Source organism: Schistocerca americana, chromosome 6, assembly GCF_021461395.2.
Source record: "Schistocerca americana isolate TAMUIC-IGC-003095 chromosome 6, iqSchAmer2.1, whole genome shotgun sequence".
NCBI classification, from domain to species: Eukaryota; Metazoa; Arthropoda; class Insecta; order Orthoptera; family Acrididae; genus Schistocerca; species Schistocerca americana.
Window position 1 is genome coordinate 339,127,750 of NC_060124.1, and position 24,524 is coordinate 339,152,273.

Sequence of the window (24,524 nt, forward strand, 5' to 3'; positions counted from 1 at the left end):
CATAGACCTCAGTTACTTTTCTTGCAGAAGGTGCTGACAGTAATAAAAAAAAAAAAAAAAAAAAAAAAAAAAAAAAAAAAACAAGCATCGTGGTGCAGTGCATTAAGGAAGATGGCTGAAAACAGCAATTTGCTCTTATTGAGATCACAACTGAAGCTGTGTGTGGAATATTAGATTTAGTTAAAAGATGTTTTAATATCTATCGCAATGATTTCTGTTTAAAACTCACTCTCGTACAGTGCAGCTGCCAAATACTCTAATCAAAATTTGCTGTTCTTAAAATCGCTTAAAATGAAAGACGCAGCGATGTTAAGATCTGTTCTGAATAAAATTGACACACATTTAGTATTTATGAGTAACTGTTGCTTTTGGATAATAATGTTTATGTGACTGCCAAACGGTGACAAACTTAGATGAGAAGAATCTGCACATTGATAGGTGATATGTCTGTTCCTGCCTAGAACTTCTTGGCGCATTGTTTAGCACGTTTAATATCGTTTAATGCCAGTGTTAAACTTTCCTTTAGTTTCTCTTTTTCTGATTCAGTTATATCTTCTTTCGATAAAAACTAATGGGCTCTTAAGCATCAGTGAAAATTCGAGAGGTAGCCTTTCATATGTAGGTAGATACAACTTTCGCGGTCGCCCTTATGTATAAAAGAACAGATAAAAATAACAGCAAATATATTAAAATCAGTAATTTCCAAGAATGATTGACTATCGAAGTCGAGGGGCCCAAACGATACACAGCAGAAAGAGCTGTTAATCTACATATACATCTATACGATCATTCTGCAATTCATACTTAACTGTTTAGCATAGGATTCACAAAACTATTATGAGACTATTTCTCTGCCGTTCTAATCTCGAATAGCACGGGAGAAAAACGTGTATCTAAATTTTTCCGCGCGAGGAAAGTTGGTGTTTGCAGTTTCGTGAAAAGATAAGCCGCAACGGAAAACACATTTGCTTTAATGACTGCCACCCCAGCTTGTTTATCGTATGTATTTCGTGTAATACATAAAGAGATGTCCTCCTCTGAACTTTTTCAGTGTCCGTTATCAACGGCTTTCAAGGACTGTTAACAGAATAGCTCTGTGTCAAAGATCGTCAGAGATTACACACTTACTACGAAAATGAATTACTGATGAGAAAATAAGCAGGTTTAAATCACTTAACATACATGTGAAGGGTACAAATAAATCATCGATACGATGAAATAATATGTGTTGTACATCTCATTAATTTTATATTGCATAATTTTCCAAGAGCATCGTATTAATCATATTTGGTATTCAAAATTCGCTCTCAACTCGGCACTGGTTGACGTTATCTAGATGTGATGAAATTTTATTTCTGAGTGTTTCTAACCAAAGGGAAAAACATGGAGGAATTAGAACTGTAATCAGGGTATCCAAATGCCTCTTTTTACTTGCCGAAGACTTCGAAATTGCTTATGATTTTATGGTAAAGTAAATAAACTAAGGGAAAATACAAACGAGAAAATTCAAAGGCGATCCGTCTATAACACAAAATAGGGTTGCGAGATTTTTTGAGGCAAAGAGAGTAACATTTTCGAAGCTACTCCGAGTTTGGAGGAAAAAACGGAGTATTTTCAAATTTTCTAGATTATTTGAGAGATAAAAACGAATACACTCTACATGTTGCCAAACATTGTAATAATGAGGTTTATTTACAAATACGAGAAACATTTATACAAATTCATCTAACTTTTACTGATGTTTTTAGATATTTTCGCATCTTTCAATAATGTAATATCTTGTTTGACATTTTCAAAAAATTCTTTACATGGCTGATTAAAATTCAATATAATTTGAAACTCGGCCTCAGTCATTTCTGTACTTCGTCTGTTTCTTGTCTCGTGCCATTTGTTATTCATTAATGAAAACATTCGTTCCAAAAAAGCATTAGATCCTGGTATACTGAACAAGAATCCCACTTTCTTAAAAATACTTGGCACTTTATGTTCTGGCACAGCTGGAAAGAAACTTAATTGCCTCGATACACCACTACCGTTCTCATTCACACTTTGAAGTATATTAGTCTTGAATTCAAAGAATTCTTCATACAAGCTGGCAATACAAACGAGATCTCTCAGATCAATAATTTTCGCTGTGGTTTCAAAAGTCCTTTAATTCAGTTACATTTTCCAAGGAAAAAGCAGTTAGGCATGCTTATCGATTACTGGCGGTAATATCACATCTTTGTTCCAGATACTGAAAGCCATTAACATCTGCAGAAACTTTATTTTTGTAAGTAAGGAGATACGCCATCCAATAGATCCTTTGCGTTACAGCTATAAAAACCATAGTTCTGCCTCTATTTAAGTTCATCAAAAGACGCATTTGTTTCGAGGTCTCCAGGACACTTAAATCACAACATTCTACTGTGCCGTCAACCGTATCCAACAGATTTCCAACATTGCTCACAAAATGGAGGTATATTTCTGGCATGATGCCTTACTCAGAGTTTCCATGCAGAAAAACTGACCTCAGAAATTCTGGACACTCATCAGTACTTTGGAAATAGCTCTCGATGGCATCTCAGGTCAGCAGAATCCTGTTTACAGATGTAGTCAAACAAGCCATCTTGTGGGAACATGTCTCAGTATCTCTGTCCGTTCCAGTTCCACGAACTGGAAAGAAGATTTCAGTTCCTCTCTTATTTTTGCAGAAACTGAAATGATTGTAAATTTTCAGAACTGTGTTTTCCACATCGATATCTAATTTATCAGTTCCATTCTTAATTGCACTGTGGAGTATAAGATTAGTGCAATTCGACTTTATAATATTTTTTATTCTTACTGAGAAGTGACTGAAAAAACTTATTTATTCGTGCCAGAATAAATGCTTGCATTATCAGCGCTGTATGAAGACACCTTGTTTACACTCAACTTGTGGATATCAAAACTTCGAAGTAGCAAATCGGTCAGTTCAGAAGAGGTATCACCAGCATTTTCAAAGAAACTAAAAAGTTTGTTTTGTACTCCTTTCAGTGGGTGAAAGCAGGAGCAGCGAACGCAAACAGGAAACATCTTTCTGTTGCCCTTATTTGATTATTTGTCTCTTACCAAAAAAAAAAAAAAAAAAGTTTGAGATTTACTGAGCCTCTTGAAATGCCTTGGAAGTCATTCACACTTTTAGGAGCCAGCATGTTTTTATGTTTTTCATCAAAATTTCCGCTTGTTGTCCGTCGACAAGAAATCTGTGAAACCATCGCAGAATCTTCGAAAACGTTTGAAACGAGCTTATTTCCTCAGTTCAGACTGGAGTAACTGTGGCTGTGTTTCACTACATGATACATTAAGGTCAATTCACTTGAAGCGACAGCATGATATTCCATTGTATTCTTTTTACTTACGAAATAAGTCTGCAGTTTCTTTGATTGAACGTTAGGTACATTTTTCTTTTAATGCATTTCCCTTACATTCTGCGTGTTGGCACAAGTCTTTTTTGTCCGCCGTGAGAAATGCTAAAATCCTTTCTGCATAAAACATAAAACGCCCGTTATTCGTTCGGTCCATGTTTAACGCATTTTCCCAGATCTTCAGATACACTTGAATGTATTTATATTTTCTTTTGGGAATATTGTGCCAATCTTCTGTTCCACGTTCACTCATTCTAAAGCTAATTAAAACAGCCATTTTACTACACTGGTAGGTACAGTGCCTTCTTTAATACTGATGATGACAATATGAGAATGTGTTCTTACCGGCAGGTCTCGCAAGAAAATCAGTAAATCGGAAATGCTTCTCACTCGGTCTACACGTGAACAAAAACTGATAATACTGACAATAACGCTTAGTAATCATAATAGGCTGCACAACAACGGTTTGTGGCTGCTGCAGTCTGCACATAGCCCAGCGCATAACGAGCGGAAGGGAACGGATAGTGATAGTTGCTGTGAGGCAATGAGAAACGGAGGAAGTATATCTTCTACACTACTCCCAACGCCTGCCCACATAACTGATTAGCTTCTACGGTAGAAATGACACACGGACGTAACAACGTTTTCCGAAAGTGCATTATAGGGGACGTTTATACTCTCATGTACTACTAATGTGAAATAAGGAATATAATTAAATAAAACCTTTTGTAATACAACTACTGTTTGATCGCTATCGATGTCAGCAGCCGAAAACAAAACATTGTATTCATGAAAACTAACAAATTGTACCGATAAATCTCAAGCAGAATAAGGACAAAACGCCCGCTCTAAGCACACAGACTGTAATCTGACGCTAGCCACTACGCATTTACTCTCAAGAAGTGAATGGTTGTGTTACCAACTTCTATTTGTAACCATCGTGAACATTTATATATATATATATATATATATATATATATATATATATATATATATATATATATATATAATATGCGAATAACAACGTTATGGTTCCCTACATTTCTTCTCAGCCTGTCACACGCTATTTATTACCAATTACATGTCGTAATGCAGGTTTTTGTAACATTCAGCGCCATCAAAGATACGTTCCAACTACTTCTGCTTATGCTTATACTGCCCTTAATTTTCAAACAGACTGTATGTAGCATAAACATGAACTTAAATAAAAACGGGCTATTGGAGACATCAGGGAAAGAAAAACGGAGTACCAAAATTAGACAAAAAAACCAATAAATCCAGAAAAAAATGGAGTATCTGGCAACCCTAAAAACAAATAGTCAAATAAACCCTTACAGCGATATCTATTTAAGAAAACTGCGCCACTCAGATAACGAAGCCACATGACCTCATTCATTTCCACATTATTGCAGTGCGGTAATTTTTAATTGCATTTAGGCCTACGGCAGTTTTCATGGCATATGGGTCGCAAGATATACAGATCAAAGTTGACAATTTTACAATTTTACCTTGTAAGCATTTGTCACACATTAAGACAACATGTAATTTTTCGATTTATTCCCACTTCTTTAAAGATCCTCTGACGATTAGAAATAAACACGTTCATATTTCTGTCACTGGTTTCTGTGACTATAAAGGAAACAAGCAGTAACAGCACATTCAAAAGAACGGCAAAACGCATCTGCACCGCGAAGTTTTTCTTACGACAGAACACGCCTCTACGACACCGCTGCAGCCTGTCACACGCTATTTATTACCAGTTTTCTACAGCGGAGACGGAAACCAGATAACACGTCGTTAGGCAGGTCTGCGTTTTTGTAACAGTCAGCGCCAACATAGACACGTTCCAACTGCTTCTGCTTACGCTTATACTAATCTTAATTTTCATGTAGACTGTATTTTACATAACGGATAAATACCCTTTGCGACATTTAAAGCATTAACTCCTTTCTACGTCATCACTTCTTTCTGTGAATTACGTAATGTATTAATGTTACACTCGCAGCACAATTGCTGTAACGAGTTAGATTATTGCACGATTGATATGTTTACCACGCGGGGAAGAGGAACAAGTATAAAATGTTTACTTGTTATCTTTAAAAACTCACTTCTTCCAGAACGTTCTGTCTTCTACGTGGGTACAGGAGATACTATGCTTGTTTTAACAGAGTCCGAAAATTTGTATATTCCGTATTCAATAACGATCTCTGTGGACTATGAGAAATCCCGCATAACCATTCTTTTTTCATAGCAAAACCTCACGTCACAGCGGTGTTCGAAACACTGGTTGAAATTGCGTAGCAAATTTCTCGTGTGTGGTTGGCTTGAAGATACCGACCAATTGCGAAAATATTGCTATCAAGATTGCCAGGAGTAAATAACACGTATGTGTGACACTTTGGTTTAAATGTTATAGCCCCTATTTTTTTTTAGCACTATGGGACTTAACATCTATGGTCATCAGTCCCCTAGAACTTAAAACTATTTAAACCTAACTAACCTAAGGACATCACACACATCCATGCCCGAGGCAGGATTCGAACCTGCGACCTTAGCGGGCACGCGGTTCCAGACTGAAGCGCCCCTATATTCATACAAATCAGAAATCAGACACACTCAAGATGTCGAACCACGTAACGATGCACAATTAGTTGAAAAGTATTATGGATTTGAGTCCTAAACTGAATTTCAAATGACACAGCAAATATCTGTTTGCGTCAAAAATATTGGAACATGCAGGAAAGCTTACCTATAGTGAGCATTCGCATTTATAAAGCAGTTAGCCTAAAACAATAACAGAGTAAAGTTAGAAGCCTTGAAAAATAGTTCAGTTAATCAATAAAGAGCTATGGAAGTTCTAATATTAACAACGCGAAAGTCGCTGTATAAATGTTCATAAAATAGTGCTATCGCGAATCCTGGTTCTCTAAATTTTCTGAATAATTTTTTACGAAAAGAACTTTGTCTTTCCTACAAAGATTTCCGAAATACTCGCGTGTTAATTGAACGTATCGTTAAACAAATGTAGCAGCACGTGTCTCAAGTCTTCGATATCTTTGTTTAATCGGAACTGGTGGTGCTCCCAAATAACCGAGCAGTATTCAAGAATGGGTCGCACTAATATTCTACACACAGCCTCCGTTATAAATTACCATTGTCATAAGATTCTCCCAATAAACTTAAGTGGACTATTCGCCTTCACTACATCCGAACTTCCTGCTCGTTCCATTCCGTATCACTTTGTAGCGTTAGGCCTGGGCGTGAATTTGTCAAGCAGTACATCACTAATACCGTATTCGAACATTAGACGTTTATTTCTCCAACTCATTCGCATTAACTTGACAGCAAGAAATAGCAATCTTGTCCAGTCGCTCAACGAAAATACTTTCCCGTAGACTACAGCTTTATCAGCAAACAGTAGTCGATTGTTGCTCATCGTATCCGTCGGATGAGTTACGTATTTAGATAATAAGAGTGGCCCTATCACACTTCTCTGGGGCGCCCATGATAGTACCCTCTTCTCCGATGAACACTCGCTTCCCAGGACAACGTACTGGGTTCTTTTACGTAAGAAGTATTAGAGCCACTCACGTATCTCGGAACCTATTCAACATGCTTGGGCCTTCGTTAACAGTTTTTAGTGGCCAGCCATTTTCATCGCTGTAAACATCTGAATCCTTCCGAAACCATGTCTCTATTGTACCAGTATGAGAATGGGAGAAAAGATGTTTCCTAAACTGGTTCGAAAGTACTGTACAAGGCGGTAGTTTTGAGAAACAATAAAACGATTTGTACAATAAAATTTTTTTCATTGTTTTTGAAAACCTCAGAAGGCGGTGCTCTTAACAGGGTTTAATAAGTTCGTGTTCTGAAACTCAAAATACGCAATTCCACGTATAATAATAAATGAAAAACAGTTGTCGGGAATGTTCATACACGAAGTTGGCTTAGAAATGCATCTGGCGGAGAAGCCCTATCTAAGGCAACAGTTTGTAATTGATGCAGCAAATACAAGGGAGATCGGCTTTTTAGTGATGGATGTCGGGAAAGAAACTTAGGAACTGTTGTTTCTAATGAAAATACTGCTGATTTTCGAGCAATATTTGAAGAAAATCGACGGACATGTTATGAATTTATTCGGGCAACATCAGACATCTGTTTGAATCAGATACAAAACATTCTACATCAAGAGTTAGACGTGAGAAAATTTCGTTGCCGACGGATTTCACTTAAACTAACTTCCTATCGAAAACCACAACGTATCGATTGGTGCAGAAAATTGCAAGACGGCACTTCGTGTTTGGATTTATTATTATGATTCCGAAAAGAATATGTAATAGGCTCAAGGGGTCTCTCGAACAGAATCTAAGCTAACAGGAGTCCGACGAGTTCGCAGTGCTCATAAGAAGGTGGTTTCTCTTTTTTTTTTTTCTTAAACGGGCTGTATTGTTACTACAGCGTTAGACGGGCCGTTACTGCCGATTGGTACACAAGTCTCTGTTCACGGCAATTGTTTAAACAAGTTTCATAAAACGCCCAAAAGGAAAAATAGCTTCACAGCACTACAACGCGCCGTCGCATACTGCAGAACATAGCTATCTGGACACACTCAAGGATATCACCATGGCCCTAATCCCATACAGCCCTGACGTAGCACTGTGTAATTTATTATTTCCAAAAGTTAAAAATAAAATGCGTCGAATCAGTAATCGTCATCAGACTGAAACCGACCAACATATGACCGTCAGGATAAGTACTACTTGAAGTGTCGATCTCAGATGTCAGGCTGTCACTTTACAGAGTTATATAAATTTTGTAACGTTCTTATTTCATCTATCTGATTATTTTAAAACTCAATTTATTATACTGTCATTAATTTCATCACATCTCTGCTCTGGTTCTACTCTTACTAACCGATACTTGAAAATAAAACATATACAGTTCTCATTTGTAATTTCAGAATACCTTCCACAAGAAGTGAAACTAGCTCTTCGTTAGCATTTACGAGAAAAAAAAACACATGTAGATGTTAGGAACATTTCCCGACCAATAATCTTCATGGTATAAGCAACTCTATAAAATACATTGTTGACGAACTGATTTTATGAATTTTATGAATTTCGATACAAAGAACTAAAAGTCGTGTAAAACTTTACGTTACAACGTGAGAGAAACGAATTAACGCGTTATTCCGTGATATCAGGCGGTATACAGCAGCGAGTTTCTTTTTATTTTAATCCACAAATTTTCCGTTCGTAATAATGGACAACCTAACCAGTTATTGTTAAAACAATACGTAAGTAGTGGCGAACAGTTATCAGAGCCTCGGTTTTCCGACAGTTTCCGTGAGTCACTTTTGTTACAGTTTTGTACCCGTATTGCGCAGTAAATATGTAAATCTGAAAGAGAAACGATATCTCAACTTTAATTTCTAGAAATTTCTCTCAGCACTATCAAGTCATTTGCTACACTGTCTAGAACTCGTAAATTATTTTACAGCCAGCATGGAAGAGAGCCGAAAAACGAAGATGAGTATTTGCTGGTAACTGTTATGCCCAGTTGAAGTTCGAGGTAAAACAGTGGAACACTGTAAAAATTTGCTTACTTAAGTTCCTCCGTAAGACCGGCGTCATTTTTCAGACTGGTATCAACGAATGCAAAAATCCGTCGATGTTAAGGCGAAAAGTTTAAAAAACATTTTTTAAAAACTAATCCTTGTTTGATTTTCTAAAAGTTTTCAGTGTTGCCGTCGTATGTGGTCTTTTGTTACGTTTCGAGCGCTCTATGTCACGTAGTATTACCTTACAACAACAATGAATTAATTTTAAAGAAATGCCAGTATTAATTTTCGAAGCCCTATCATATCTCGAGGGGGCGGTTTCGTGGTACGAGTTAGTCGCGTGAGCGAGTTTTCTGGAGGGACCGTAACGTTGCGTGCCAGAAAGAAAACGTCATGCAGCTTTGATGAGGAGACCGGAGAGCGCCGGAACGCTGTGGGGGAGACAATTGCTTTCACTGCTGGCATTTAAAAAGTGTCCCCCAGGTGCTGCGCTGACCCGAAAGATAATGAGCTCCAAGCAGTGTCCTCGTCTTACGTAACTTCACTGCGTGTAATATTCCGTTATTCGGCGCCCGCAGGGCCACCGTTTCTCTAACAATTATTTAATCGTTACGGAGGCAATTACGGGAAAACCTTCTGGCAAATCACGCTACAGTTCGTGCGCAACATCTCAACACCCCCCCACCCTCCCCTCGCTCCTCTCTCTGTCTCTTCCCTGTTTTGTGTGTGTGCTTGCGCGTGTGTGTATGTGTGTGTGTACGTGTGTATGTGTGTGTGTGTGTGTGTGTGTGTGAGAGAGAGAGAGAGAGAGAGGGAGAGAGAGAGAGAGAGAGAGAAACACCCAGGGGAGATAGATATCCATCGAAGTAAAGAGGGAGAGAATTTGAGATTATAAGTGTACTCACACGTTGTATAGCAGGTAACACACAGGTTAAGTTGTCGCACTCTGCAAAGGGTACTGATTCGTCTGAAAAATCTGCTGCTTAAAAAAAAGGAAAAAATATTCAACGGTACCGTCCGGATGCCGCGTCATCCTCAGCCCTGAGGCGTCACCGGATGTGGATGTGCAAAGAAATAACAATAATTCTGACGTAACTAACAAGGAAACATTACAAACTTGACCTCATATTTTAATGAGAAAAAAAACACGCTTGTAAGCTATCCGCCCCAGATATCGTCTAGAGAGTCGACGTAGTGCGTAAATGCCTCGGTAGATGGGCAGTCGGGGTGACAGATTGCTAACCGAAAGGGCCCGCGTTCGCTTCCCGGCGGAACAGGAAGTTTTCTCGCTCGAGGACTGGGAGTTGTGCCATCGTTACGTTCGTATCGTCAGAAATGACATTCGACTGTTGAGATGGCTGCGTGGGCAGGTCCCAACAGCCAATAAATAAATTTAAAGAAAAAGACTTCTTTAAACTTTCGCGTGCACCGGTTGTTTGTCATTCCCTGCGTCCCATTCTAGCCACCTAATGCCCGAGCGCCATATACCGATACTGATATCTTGCAACTGTCACTTTTTGTCCTCCTATTCGTGCCATGTTAAACACGTGGGAAGAAGAGGGAGAGCAGTGGAAAGAAAAAGGAGGGGTGGGTTACATCTGCCCAACTTTGTTCGAGAATACATGTTATTCTACGCGAAAAGTACTAGGCAGTATCGTACGTAATATGATAACCTCAAGCACATATACGTTCAGTAACTTTTAACAATATTCTCTTATCGTTATTCTGCAAAGCCATATACATGCTTCAAAATCAAATAGAATAAATCTAAGCAACTCATGAATTATTGTGAAATGAACTTGATGATTTTCGAATTACAACTTAATCACGCGATTTGCGTTGAAGTACAGCGCGTCTCCTCCAAATGTACTTCAGTTTAATAGTGGCAGCTTTAAAATTCGGAGTAAATAACGCGCAACAGCAGTGTTGATAACTTAACTGCGCTACGCCACTTGTATAACGGCACACTCTTCCGGTTCGTTCATGTACACCGTATTTGTGAATCGCATCGTAAAAATGTTCCTACCAGTGACAAAGCAGTGTCTCATAAACCTCTTACTCACTCCACCGTATAGGACGGTACTCGTTCTCGGGCATTATGTTAGCTGCAGCAGGGCGGAGCGAGTGACAAATGGTGCGGCCAAAATTCAAAAGCTGTACTTTCAGAAGGTTACAACTGCGTATTGTCAGAATTAAAGCTTTAATTTTTGCACGAGATCGATTGCTGGAACTGATTTCTTGCAACTGTCATTTTTTGTCCTTAAAATATGAGTCCAAGTAGATGATGTTTCCTTGTAAGAACCGTTTACAAACGTCTTTCGAATTGAAACTTCCTGGCAGATTAAAACTGTGTGCCGGACCGAGACTCGAACTCGGGACCTTTGCCTTTCGCGGGCAAGTGCTCTACCGAGCTTGCCGTTTCGAAGGGTTACACACTTTCTATTTTTATTGCACGACTGAATGAATTGTGAAGGTTTCATTACTGTTGCCCTAAATTCCTTTCTCTTTTATTATTTCATAGAAGTGACAGACAAATAATAAGTTTTTGTCTAAAATTTGTGGCAGTCTTTTTCTTTAGATAACTCCAAAAACAGACCGTTTTTAGTTAAATATACATCTTAACTTTTTAATGGGAATTTTAATCCAATTCTTTAGCAGAAGCACAAAGAGGTCATATCTGTGGAAATTACGCCTTTTCGACTTTTTGCAACAGGTCGTAGAGATACGTCAGCATAACAGGGAGCAAGTAGATAACTATGTTTTACTTTACTTTGTTTTACTTTACTGCCTTGCCTCTCAATCACGTGATTTTGTAATATTTCTTACTTCCTTATTCACTACGCTCAGCATGAATCGTCTGTCCCTTCTTACGATCTGAAAACATTTTGGAGGCAGAAGATATAATCCCCGTGCCTAATGGCTCACCAGTTACTGAACTGTGCATTGTTCTTGACAAAAGCAGAAACAAAACAAAATAAGTGTACATATATTTGTAACTGAAAACTATTTTGTACTAACTAAAATAGATGGAGCGCTTAAACGGCGAAAAACGAAATACAACTCAGTGATAATAAAATTCAGTATACCACAAGGCTGTATTTTTCGGACGGGCAATACTTCGACTGTCCATATGCGCCATGCCTGAGTGAGTGTATGGCAGGACTGCATTCCCGCGTCCGCAGCTCGTGGTCGTGCGACAGCGTTCTCGCTTCCCGCACCCGGGTTCCCGGGTTCGATTCCCGGCGGGGCAGGGATTTTCTCTGCCTTGTGATGAGTGGGTGTTGCGTGATGTCCTTAGGTTAGTTAGGTTTAAGTAGTTCTAAGTTCTAATGGGCTCATGACCATAGATGTTGGGTCCCATAGTGCTCAGAGCCATTTGAACCATTTTTTGCATTCCCGCTCCCCTCCTCGCCCCTCCTGCGGTTCTCGCGTGGCGCACGGCGCCAGAAACTGTGCCGCAAACACAAACTGGTCGGTTTTCCACTTCCCTAAGCTAGAGGTAACGTAACAAAATGGCGCGAAAAATTTAAGTAATGATGTATTCGTTTTCGACAGCAGCGAAAATGTTGCGCCTGTATCAGGTCAATTCGTCGGCTGAAAAAGTTATCAAGATTTGCCTGACACAACTGCAACATTTTCACTGCTGCACGACACACCATTTTATCAGCGAGTCGCGCTATTTTGTTGTGGCTCCTCTGGCGGCGTGCTACGGTACTATTGGAAGGAGATTTCAGTGTTTACCAGGACTGCAGACATCTGCTTTTGCCCGTGGTGGTCTACCTTTTAGGGCACCAAACTCCTTCTCTGGAGGTCGCAACTTCAATCCTGTAGAGGGGCGGTGAATTTTGCTGTCCCAGTCCCTCCAGGACAGCCATAGATTCAATCAGCCTGCTATCAAATGAGCACTGGAGATTTTTCCCTGAGGGTGAAAGGTGACCGGGACGACAAGCCCATCACCCTCCCCCTCCTAGTTCTCGGCGAATAGAAAGACCACATTCTATCTGTAGTCAGACGAATAACCTGATCACGGGCTTGCCATGCACACGAACTAATAATTAGTAACGTAACTTTGTTTTCCTAGGGTAATAACTGAAACTTTATGATTACGCCTCTTATCAGCAGAATTCGGTTTCACATACTATATAGTTCCTGATCGCCCTACTGCGCTTGAACGTCCGAGATCAAATCTAAGTCTTGCCACAGTATCTTCCGTGATTGTTGGTTAAACATGGAGGTTTTACAAACAATATTCTCAGGAATTGGCCCCTTACCTAGCTTGCATTTATGGCGAACCTCTCGTCCAGCGCAGAGTCCCAAGCGTCTGTATATGACAAAGGCAAAAAAACGGACCTGCAAAAATCATAGGCCAATGTCCTTAACATCAGTTTGCTGCAGAATTTTTGAACATATTCTCAGTTCGAATAATGATAAATTTCCTCGAGACCGAAAAGCTTATACCCACAAATCAGCACGGTTTTAGAAACCATCGCTCGTGTGGAACTCAGAGTGCCCTTTTCTCAAATGATATACTGCGAACTATGGATGAAGAGCAACAGGCAGATTTCATATTTCCAGATTTGCGGAAAACATTTGACACGGTACTCTACTGCAAACTGTTAACGAAAGTATCAGCATACGAAGTAGGTTCCTAGCTAAGTGAATGGTTCGAAGACTTCTTGAGTAATAGAACCCAGTATGTTGTCCTCGACGGTGAGTGATTGTCAGAGACAAGAGTTATCGCCAACAGTGCTCCTGGGAAGTATGAAAGAACGGCTATTATTTTCTATGTACGTAAACGATTTGGCACAGATGGTGGGCAGATTTCTACGGTTGTCTGCTGATGATGTAGGGAAAGGTGTCGAAGATGAGTCGCTGTAGGATGAAACAAGATGATGTAGACAAAATTTCTAGTTAGTGTGATGAATGGAAACTCGCTCTAAATGTAGGAAAATGTAAGTAAATGAAGATCAGTAGGAAAACAAACCTGTAATGCTGCGATACAGCATTGGTAGTGTCCTGCTTGACACAGTCACGTCATTTAAATGTGAGGGAGGACAAATTACTCTCTCACCTATTTTGCGCACACGCACTTTGAGTGGAATTAGAAAGTTAACAGCCTGAGCAGATATTGATGGAGCCTGACAGGGTGCTAAAAGCATGAGTTATTTTTATGGTTCTTAGCTCATAGAAACCGCATGTTGGGAGTTGAAAGCAAGTGGCGGCAAGCCCATCCCTTAGTAATCTTGGTGGACAGGCCCACAGATGCACAGGGCAGACAGGGCAGACCCTCATTAAGACAGGTCTCACGCAGAACAATGCCGAGCTACCTGCCGCGGCACCAGCAGAGGCCTGGGCTGGGGGTGACAGTCTGAAGGAACGCATCTACACAGTGAAGTCATAAACCAGGCTTGTGTGCAGAGTCACGTGCAATAAAAATTCTGCAGAGTCACGTGCAATAAAAATTCACAAGATTTTGTGTTGCCGATAGTACAAATAGGCCAGTGAACCACTCCCCCCGTCTGCCTCGGTTGTATAAGAAAAGTCCGGCATCTGAGATACATTTGGAGATAGAACCTTTGTTAATCCTCATAGCTAGGACTAACAAGCTCCAAGGCACAGACGATTTAGATAAAGATCTTTAATATTGTATCTGTTTGCTTGTTGTCGTGGGAAGTGACACAACTTTGGAGAAAATCATCTTCCCTCTCTGTGAAAACTTTAAAAAGCCAGTAATCGGCGGTTTCTCTTTTTTTTCCAGAGACGCAGGTTTATTAACTCTTGCCCTGGTTCGACATGAGTTTGTGCTGTCGTGTGGGAGGGGAGATTTAGCGCCTCTAGAGCCCCCTGATTGGCTCAAGATGGCGTAAAGGCGGCGTCGTTAGTGCATTTTGCGGGAAAACGGATTTTTTGTGTGCAAAGGTGTGAAGCACTCGGGTGTGGGACTTTGGTCTGGTAAGCACTTCTGGTCGGTCGAAGCTCTGGCATGTTGGTGCTTGGACCTGTCCTAAGACTGACTTCACTTGCGAATAGTTTGGACTGGGGAGCTTATGGTGAAGTTCTTACTGTACCGACAGTAACTTCAAATGTCTCGGACTACTCGTCTGCCGAGGGCACACTTATTCCTTTTTTGTTTATCAGTCTTGACGTTTGGTATCCTTGTCCGCTCTGTCGTATAAGTGGGCTAACTGGTCCTTGGCACGACCAGCGAACTGGTGTGTCACACACTGAAATCTACCGTGATTTCAGGGCTCTGGTAGAGAGTAAATTGTGATCCATCTGCCTGATCGCTAGAATGTGAGATTTTTGCATTTCTTTCGTGTCCGCGGTCGATTCACAGCTGTCGCCTCACGTCTCACCTCCGCCGCACACATCTCGCCAGCTGCAAGTTACATCGTCGCACGAAGCAAACAGGGTAATGTACTTACCGCTCCGGCACTGTCAGGGCGTACAGATCTCAATCGCCTCTTGCTCTCAGCTGCAGCTATGTGGAGAAACTACAGTAGATCTGATCAGTCAAAGTCTGCTCAGCGTCAGATCAATTCAGATTGCGTTATCCACATTTTTAGGGCCAGAGTACTTGATTCACTCCACTGCTTAAACTGTCTCTGCCATCCAGGATCCTTGTCCAGTGTAGTTTTAAACCAACTGTTAGTTGTTTACGGTATTCAATCAATAACTTGTTTAGCATAATTAATGTCTGTTTTAAAAACAATGAACGTTTTTAGAACACTAAAATTATCTCAAGACAATCACTCATTTAAACTGTCCCCACAAGGGTTAACTTTCAAATGTTTTCTTTTAGCGTAACACTCCAAAGCGACGTGGAAGGGAACGAACATGTGAGGAGTGTGGTAGGGAAGGCGTTTGGTCGATTTCGGTCTGTTGGGAGAATTTTAGGAGAGTGTGGTTCATCTGCAAAGGAGATCGCATATAGGGCGCTAGTGCAACCCATTCTTGAATACTGTTCGAATGTTTGGGATCAGAAGTTAGTTGAATTGAAGGGAGACATCGAAGCAATTCTGAGGCAGGCAGCTAGATTTGTTACGGGCAGGTTCAAACGACACGCAAGTGTTAACGGAGATGCTCCGAGAACTCAGATGAAAATTCCTGGAGGGAAGGCGACATTCTTTTCAAGGAGTACTGAGAAAATTCGCATTTGCAGCTAAGTACAGAGCTATTCTCCTGGCCCCCGCATACTTTTCGGTTAAGGACCACGAAGATAAAATACGAGAAATTGAGGCTCATACGGAGGCGTATAAATAGTCTTTCCTCCTAGCTCTGCGAGTGGAACAGGAATGGCTACGACTAGTAGTAGTACAAGGTACCTCCGCCACGCACCGCACGGTGGCTTGCGGAGTATGTAATGTAGATGTGATAAAGGGAGTTGGCATGACGACACAAACCTGAAACCCACATCTGTCATGTTTGTTCCCCCAAACATTAGCTTCTGATGGAAGAACTACCAGCTTGTTTCGTTTACGGTTGTACTAAGCATTCTGAGTATACTCTAAAGCAGCGTTTCTCAACCGCCGTGTTGCGACACATAGGTATGTTGGAAGTGTATGTCAGAAGCGTCGCGAGATTCTTCTACTCTTTCGATGTAATATCTGGAACGTAAAAAATTCATCGCCAAATCGTTTCTTGCAGCAGCCCAATTTGCAAGAAATCGCCATCATTATACATGACTAGATGCATAATAATAAAAAAGTATTGTATGTTCTGTATGTATTTGCTTTTTCGTAGCTAGAAAAAAAATCACATGTTATGATGTCGAGAAAGTTTAGAACGTACTTCGGAGTGCCCCAAAGGAAAAAAAAGTTGAGAAACTCGGATCTAAAATGTAAGAGAATCAAATTTCATTCGTACGTGCACTTTTTAAAGCGATATTTTCTATTATACAGAGTTACTCACTAACTATTGCCACCTAGAATAACTCCGAAAGTATGACAGTAGCTGAAAAGTTTGTGGGACAAATGTTGCATGGGACAGTGGGGGCCATAATATGACGTTGGTTTGTTGTTGCTAGGTGGGGTCGCCTCAGAGATATGAAAGTATGAAAGTCAACTTTTTTTCTTATTTTTAATGGGATGCTATAGTTTGGGACTTATTATCTGATAGCGGCTATTGAGACGAATCCAATAATGTGTAACAGTAAGGTCTTTGAAGGTCAACGAAAGTTGAAAGGTGTTCGAAGTGGTGACCATTGGTATCAGTGCACTGCTGCAATCTTCTTATCATGGATTGAGTGCTATTCCTTATCATTTCGGCACGTATCGAAGTACATGCTCTGATAATTCTCTCTCGTATACAGGATGGTCCATTGATAGTGACCGGGCCAAAAATCTCACGAAATAAGCATCAAACGAAAAAACTACAAAGAACGAAACTCGTCTACCTTGAAGTGGGAAACCAGATGGCGCTATGGTTGGCCCGCTAGATGGCGCTGCCGTAGGTCAAACGGATACGAACTGCGTTTTCTTTAAATAGAAATCCTCTTTTTTATTACAAATTCGTGTAGCACGTAAAGAAATATGAATGTTTTAGTTGGACCACTTTTTTTCGCTTTGGGATATATGGCGCTGTAAGAGTCACAAACGTATAAGTACGAGGTATCACGTAACATTCCGCCATTGCGGACGGTATTTGCTTCGCGATACATAACCCGTGTTAAAATGGACAGTTTACCAATTGCGGAAAAGGTCGACATCGTGTTGATGTATGGCTATTGTGATCAAAATGCCCAGCGGGAGTGTGCTATATATGCTACTCGGTATCCTGGACGACATCATCCAAGTGTCCGGACCGTTCGCCGGATAGTTACGTTATTTAAGGAAACTGGAAGTGTTCAGCCACATGTGAAACGTCAACCACGACCCGCAACAAATGATGATGCCCAAATAGATGTTTAGCTGCTGGCGCGGCTAATCCGCAGACAAATTGCTACATCAACATCGATTGCACCCGTACCATATTTCTATGCACCAGGAATTGCGTGGCGACGAATTTGAACGTCGTGTACAGTTCTGCCACTGGGCACAAGAGAAATTACGGGACGATGACAGATTTTTTGCACGCGTTCTATTTAGCGACGAAGCGTGATTCACCAACAGCGGTAATGTAAAACGGCATAATATGCACTATTGGGCAACGGAAAATCCACGATGGCTGCGACAAGTGGAACATCAGCGACCTTGGCGGGTTAATGTGCGGCATTATGGGAGGGAGGATATTGCCCCCATTTTATCGATGCCACTCTGAATGGTGCAATGTATGCTGATTTCCTACGTAATGTTCTATCGATGTTACTACAAGATGTTACACAGCATGAAGAATGGCGATGTACTTCCAACATGATGGATGTCCGGCACATAGCTCGCGTGCGGTTGAAGCGGTATTGAATAACATATTTCATGACAGATGGATTGGTCGTCGAAGCACCATACCACGTCCCACACGTTCACCGGATCTGACGTCCCCGGATTTCTTTCTGTGGGGAAGTTGAAGGATATTTGCTGCCGTGATCCATCGACAACGCCTGACAACATGCGTCAGCGCATTGTCAATGCATGTGCGAACATTATGGAAGGCGAAGTACTCGCTGTTGAGAGAAATGTCGTTACACGTATTGCCAAATGCATTGAGGTTGACGGACATCGTTTGAGCATTTATTGCATTAATGTGGTATTTACAGGTAATCACACTGTAACAGCATGCGTTCTCAGAAATCATAAGTTCACAATGGTACATGTATCATATTGGAACAACCGAATAATGTTCAAACGTACCTACGTTCTGTATTTTAATTTAAAAAACCTACCTGTTACCAACTGTTCGTCTAAAATTGTGAGCCAGGACAGAATTATAGGCCCCTATTTCATCGAAGGAAATCTTAGTGGTAGGAAGTACATCACATTCCTACAAGAAACATTAGGTCTGTTATTGGAAGAAATACCTTTGGGGACAAGGAACGGAATGCGGTATCAACACGATGGGTGTGCAGCACATTTTTCGCTGATAGCTAGAAATGAGTTGCAGAGGCAATTCCCAAATCGTTGGATTGGAGGCGTATGAGACGTGTCGTAGCCGGCTCGTTCGCCAGACTTGACGCCTCTGAATTTTTTCTTGTGGGGATTCGTGAAAGACATTGTTTATAAAGACGTTCCAACTACACCTCAAGATATGCGAGAGAGACTTGTCTGAGTATGTGCTTCGATAAGTGCCGATGTGATAAGGAATACCAATCAACCCATGATAAGAAGATTGCAGCACTGAATTGATACCAATGGTCATCACTTCGAACATCTGTAAATGGACGTTCATGCCACCTTCGTTGACCTCTGAAAATAAGTACCAAACTGCAGCATCCCATTTAAAAAAAAAACGAAGTTGACCTTCATATCTCTGACCTGACCCCACCTAGCAACAAAAAATCAACGTCACATTATGGCCCCCGTTGTTCCATGCAACATTGTCTCACAAACTTTACAGCTCCTATCATACTTTCAGAGTCATTCTTGGTGGAAATAGCTAGTGACTCACCCTGTATATGTGAATTTTGACTGCGTTGTTTACTTTTACTGTAGCGGTTTTATTTTTGTCATTTAACTTTAGTTTCGCTATCAGTCCACTTCGAAAAGCTCTCTGGGTGTACACTGTAAGAAGGAAAGATTGGAAATGGCCAAAACAAAATACGTTCTCAGAATTTTCGGGGAGAGGATATAGATCGAACATCAGTTTTGTCAATGCGTATAAAGGAAAATGCTGCATTACGAAAGCAGGCTTTATTGATATCGCACACTTCTCTCGTTGATTATTCGAAACGTATAACAAAAAGAAAGTTGCATTAACGAGGCGAAATACATTTTATTACTGGGTCAAATGAGCGTTTAAGATCTGAGAAACGTCCGAAAATTCCTTCTTGACGGTGTGTTATTCATGGCAGCTTAGCAATATTTTCTATTTAAAAAACTGTTTCGTGCACAGGACGGAAATTAAGAACAAGAAGCAGTAGTAAACATGAGTCTGTAAATGTTTTGCGGCATCTAACATGGCGGCACCAGATTCAAGGCAGCTCACAGAGTGTCTGTAACGCCATGTCCCCTTATTATACCTCCATGGGGTTGAATCATCGTCGGATGGGGGACGATTCCCTTCATGTTAAACAGCAGTTGTTTTGAAACTTCCTTGCAGATTAAAACTGCGTGCCGGACCGAGACTCGAACTCGGTGGGGCACACAGTTTTAATCTGCCAGGAAGTTTCGTATCACGGCACACTCCGCTGCAGAGTGAAAATGTCATTCATTCAGCAGTTGTTTTGCCGGCACTAACATTCGCCCTTTCTTTCCTTTAATCTAAATCCATAGCAACGTAAACACAATGCTGTACTGTACAGTCGCACACCGCGGTCATTAAACCTATACGAATTTGACATATTGAAACGTCCCCTTAGAAAAATTAATGAATGACTGTGCTGATAAACCTCTTACGTTATTTGCTTTTCAAACAGCTGAGCAAAAATGAACGTTACTCTCTTTACTTATTCCGATCAACACTAAACTGACACAATATTTTTAGCGCAACGCAGTCTGACTTTCAATAATCCCTACAAAAGAATGGCCCTGACTAACAATAACGTATACCTTTCATGTATCACTTATAAAAATCTTCTACTCGAACTACTGTAATACAGCGAGCGCCAATACTGTCAGCTAAATTAAGGATTCTAACTGCTGAAGGCGCTAACTACTGATAGGTATAGTTAGCAAATGAAAGATTTCGATATATGTTCATGACATCCAGTATTACAAATTTACTCTCTCTGATGGACACATGTCCAGATCATCCGCTCTCAAAACTCCGCCATCTCTCTCCCCACATCCACCACTGCTGGCGGCTCACCTCCAACTGTGCAACGCTACGCGCTGTTAACAGCCAACTGCCCAACGCTACAATGGCGAATATTCCAACAATGACAACCAGCCACAGACTGCACACAGCACAGCCAGTGATTTTCATACAGAGTGCTATGTGGCGTTACCAACATAAAAACCTAAACAGCCTACTTACAATATAATCCGAAGGCGGTAATGGGATCTTACGACACCATTTCTATGTATTCCAAGAAAACCTGTCAAAATAGATCACTTGCTACTCTGAACTAACAAACAGGATTTAACCAAGAAAAATTATCAACGTTCTCCTTCATTTAGCCTCTGGCTTGGGTGAACCCGAATTTATTTTTCCCCGTCACGTTTAAAGAAGTAAACAATAAGCAGCAACCGTGAAATCAAATCACTTGACTATTTCTTAACTAATTTCTAGATTACCCCACACAAGGTACGAATTTTACTTTATAGGGAAGCGATTAACATCGAAAGTTTATTGTAAAGAAACTTGTATTCTAGACTATATCTAATTTTTTTTCTCAAAACGCGATATGTTAGTACACTGGAGAGGTGGAAATGAAATAACATACTGTGAAATCAAATCACTTGACTATTTCTTATCTAAATTCTAGATTATCCCACACAAGGTACGAATTTTACTTTATAGGGAAGCGATTATCTGGGAGTATGTGCGGAACGATTTGAAGTGGAATGATCATATAAAATTAATTGCTGGTACGGCGGGTACCAGGTTGAGATTCATTGGGAGAGTGCTTAGAAAATGTAGTCCATCAACAAAGGAGGTGGCTTACAAAACACTCGTTCGACCTATACTTGAGTATTGCTCATCAGTGTGGGATCCGTACCAGATCGGTCTGACGGAGGAGATAGAGAAGATCCAAAGAAGAGCGGCGCGTTTCGTCACAGGGTTATTTGGTAACCGTGATAGCGTTACGGAGATGTTTAATAAACTCAAGTGGCAGACTCTGCAAGAGGGGCGCTCTGCATCGCGGTGTAGCTTGCTCGCCAGGTTTCGAGAGGGTGCGTTTCTGGATGAGGTATCGAATATATTGCTTCCCCCTACTTATACCTCCCGAGGAGATCACGAATGTAAAATTAGAGAGATTAGAGCGCGCACGGAGGCTTTCAGACAGTCGTTCTTCCCGCGAACCATACGCGACTGGAACAGGAAAGGGAGGTAATGACAGTGGCACGTAAAGTGCCCTCCGCCACACACCGTTGGGTGGCTTGCGGAGTATCAATGTAGATGTAGATGTAGATTAACATCGAAAGTTTATTGTAAAGAAACTTGTATTCTAGACTATATATGTAATTTTTTTCTCAAAACGCGATCTGTTAGTACACTGGAGAGGCGTAAATGAAATAACATACCTGTAGATGCAGAAACATGCGGGTAACTGGACTAGTGGGCATATGTTCTAATCGAAAATTAAATAGTTCAAGCTCATCAGAATTAACGTGTTCAGTTTGAAAACCACCTAAACAACACAGTTTGCCATAGTGGGAGAAAGTTGGAAATCTACTACGTGTGACTTTGAAATCTTAATGTGAAAAAATTGGATTACATTTCCTTATTTTTCCATATACATGTTTACATTAAACCGGAAAAGCATCACATAGTTATTACACAGGGGCTATAGCGCCATTTACAATCGTTGTTAAAGACAGAAGCTGCTCATGGTTCAATATTTTGTTACAGTTTTTCAAAGTTTAATTGTGCAATATCAAGTTCACAAAATGTACAGAATAGTAGGTTAGTAGGCCAATTCAAGAGAAAAAGCTATATATTATTAAATAAGAGTGCTTTCTTTTTTCACCTTCTTACACGGTCTTTTCAATTTAAATGTTACAGCTACCACCATATACCACTAGCTCTCGAGGGACAAAAGCGGGCGCGCATAATGAGGATAACATGGCTGATGGCCACGGCATAACGTTAAGAGTATTCTGATACGAGTATCAACGTCAACGCCGAATGTTTTGTAAACGGGGTACGTGAACAAGTGCTAGCCGTGACGCTGAGCTAAATAAAAGCTATAGCTGGCAGGGCGTTAGTGGTGATGTAATGTGGGTGTCGAGAATCACAAACTCAATAGTTTAAAACAGGACATTCATGGTCACTAATTAAAATGGTTTCACACAGATGATGTGTGTGGCTAACAGTAAAACGTATGTACTGTCGATACATTAGTGTTTTTTTGCATTTTGTTTAATCAGGCAACAAAAGAGCACCCACTGTTATTTTCTGTTACCTATCCAAGGGATTTGGCAGTGTGAACTACAATATTCTCCTAGATAAACTGAATTTTTATAGAACCATTGATGTAACCAAGCAGTGGATAATGTTACGTCTAACAAAAAGAATGCAGAAATTTTTGCTTACTAAATCAATAAATGTAATCAGTGGAGATTCTTCGTACTGGAGAGAAATCACTTATGGAGTCCCACAAGGCTCAATTTCAGGTCCACTACTGTTCATACACGTAAACGACCTTCTATTTAATATACAGGAAGCAGAATTAGTTCATTTTGCGCCTGACGGTAGTATTGTAATCAATCCAAACATACATACAAGAACAGGAGAAATGGTGAGTAACGTTCTTAAAAGTACTACCTCCTGAGTGATTTTTCTACGAATACTCTCAGTTTCAAAACGACACAACATCTTCAGCTCTACACTTATAGAGCTACAACACCAACGATAAATGTAATACAACACGAGAAATGATATGTAGAGTGGAAACTTCCACATCTTAGGCGCCCACATTGATGAGAATTTAAGCTTGAAGAAACACATTTTGGAACTTGTAAAACAACTTAGTTCTGCCACATTTTCACTTCTTATCATTGCAAACCTTAGGAACAAACAAGTCATTAAGTTGACATGTATTGCCTATTTTCATTCAGTAATGTCATAACTATCGAAGAATCTTATGAAGTAACTCATCTTTTAGAAAGAAATGAAGTGTTCATTGTCAGAAACGTGCTGTAAGTGTAGTATGTGGTTTCTGATCACTTAAGCAATGATGTGAAACGACTGACAAATAGCGGAGTTAAATTTGAAAACATGCTGAAAAAGTTTCTCATTGACAGCTCTTTCTATTTCGTAGAAGAATTTCATTTTTCGTAATGTGTAAAAGGAGTTACTCACTCACATTGGTATGAACGTGTAATGTGAATCTAAAATGACTCATTCCACATCATTACAGGTGATCGTACAAATGGTCCGCGGAACATGAAACTAACTAACGATATGATGGTGGCAGTAAGCCAAAAGCAGCCAAATTGCGAATTATATAATAATGTGAGGTCGCGAGGGGCAACACTACGAGTAAAGAGCCATATACGATCGCGGACACGCTTATACAGATAAACGATAATCAACAGGAGGGTTAAGGCAGACTAGATCGAATTCGACTAAACCAACCAGCAGATCCTGGGCGAATTCTTACATTTTATGCGGAAACCGAACTGATTTCAAACGTTCGCTTCGGAAAGGATAAGCTGTTAAAACACTAAAACTTTGCAGAACTAGTATTACACGATTAGCGGACAAAAACGTATGATACAACCTGCGTTCATTGCTTAGGTTATGTGATTACGTTGTGCTGTCAAGAATAGAATCTGGCCATACAAAATGTTAAATTCTCGACTTGAAAGGACTCACCAAGA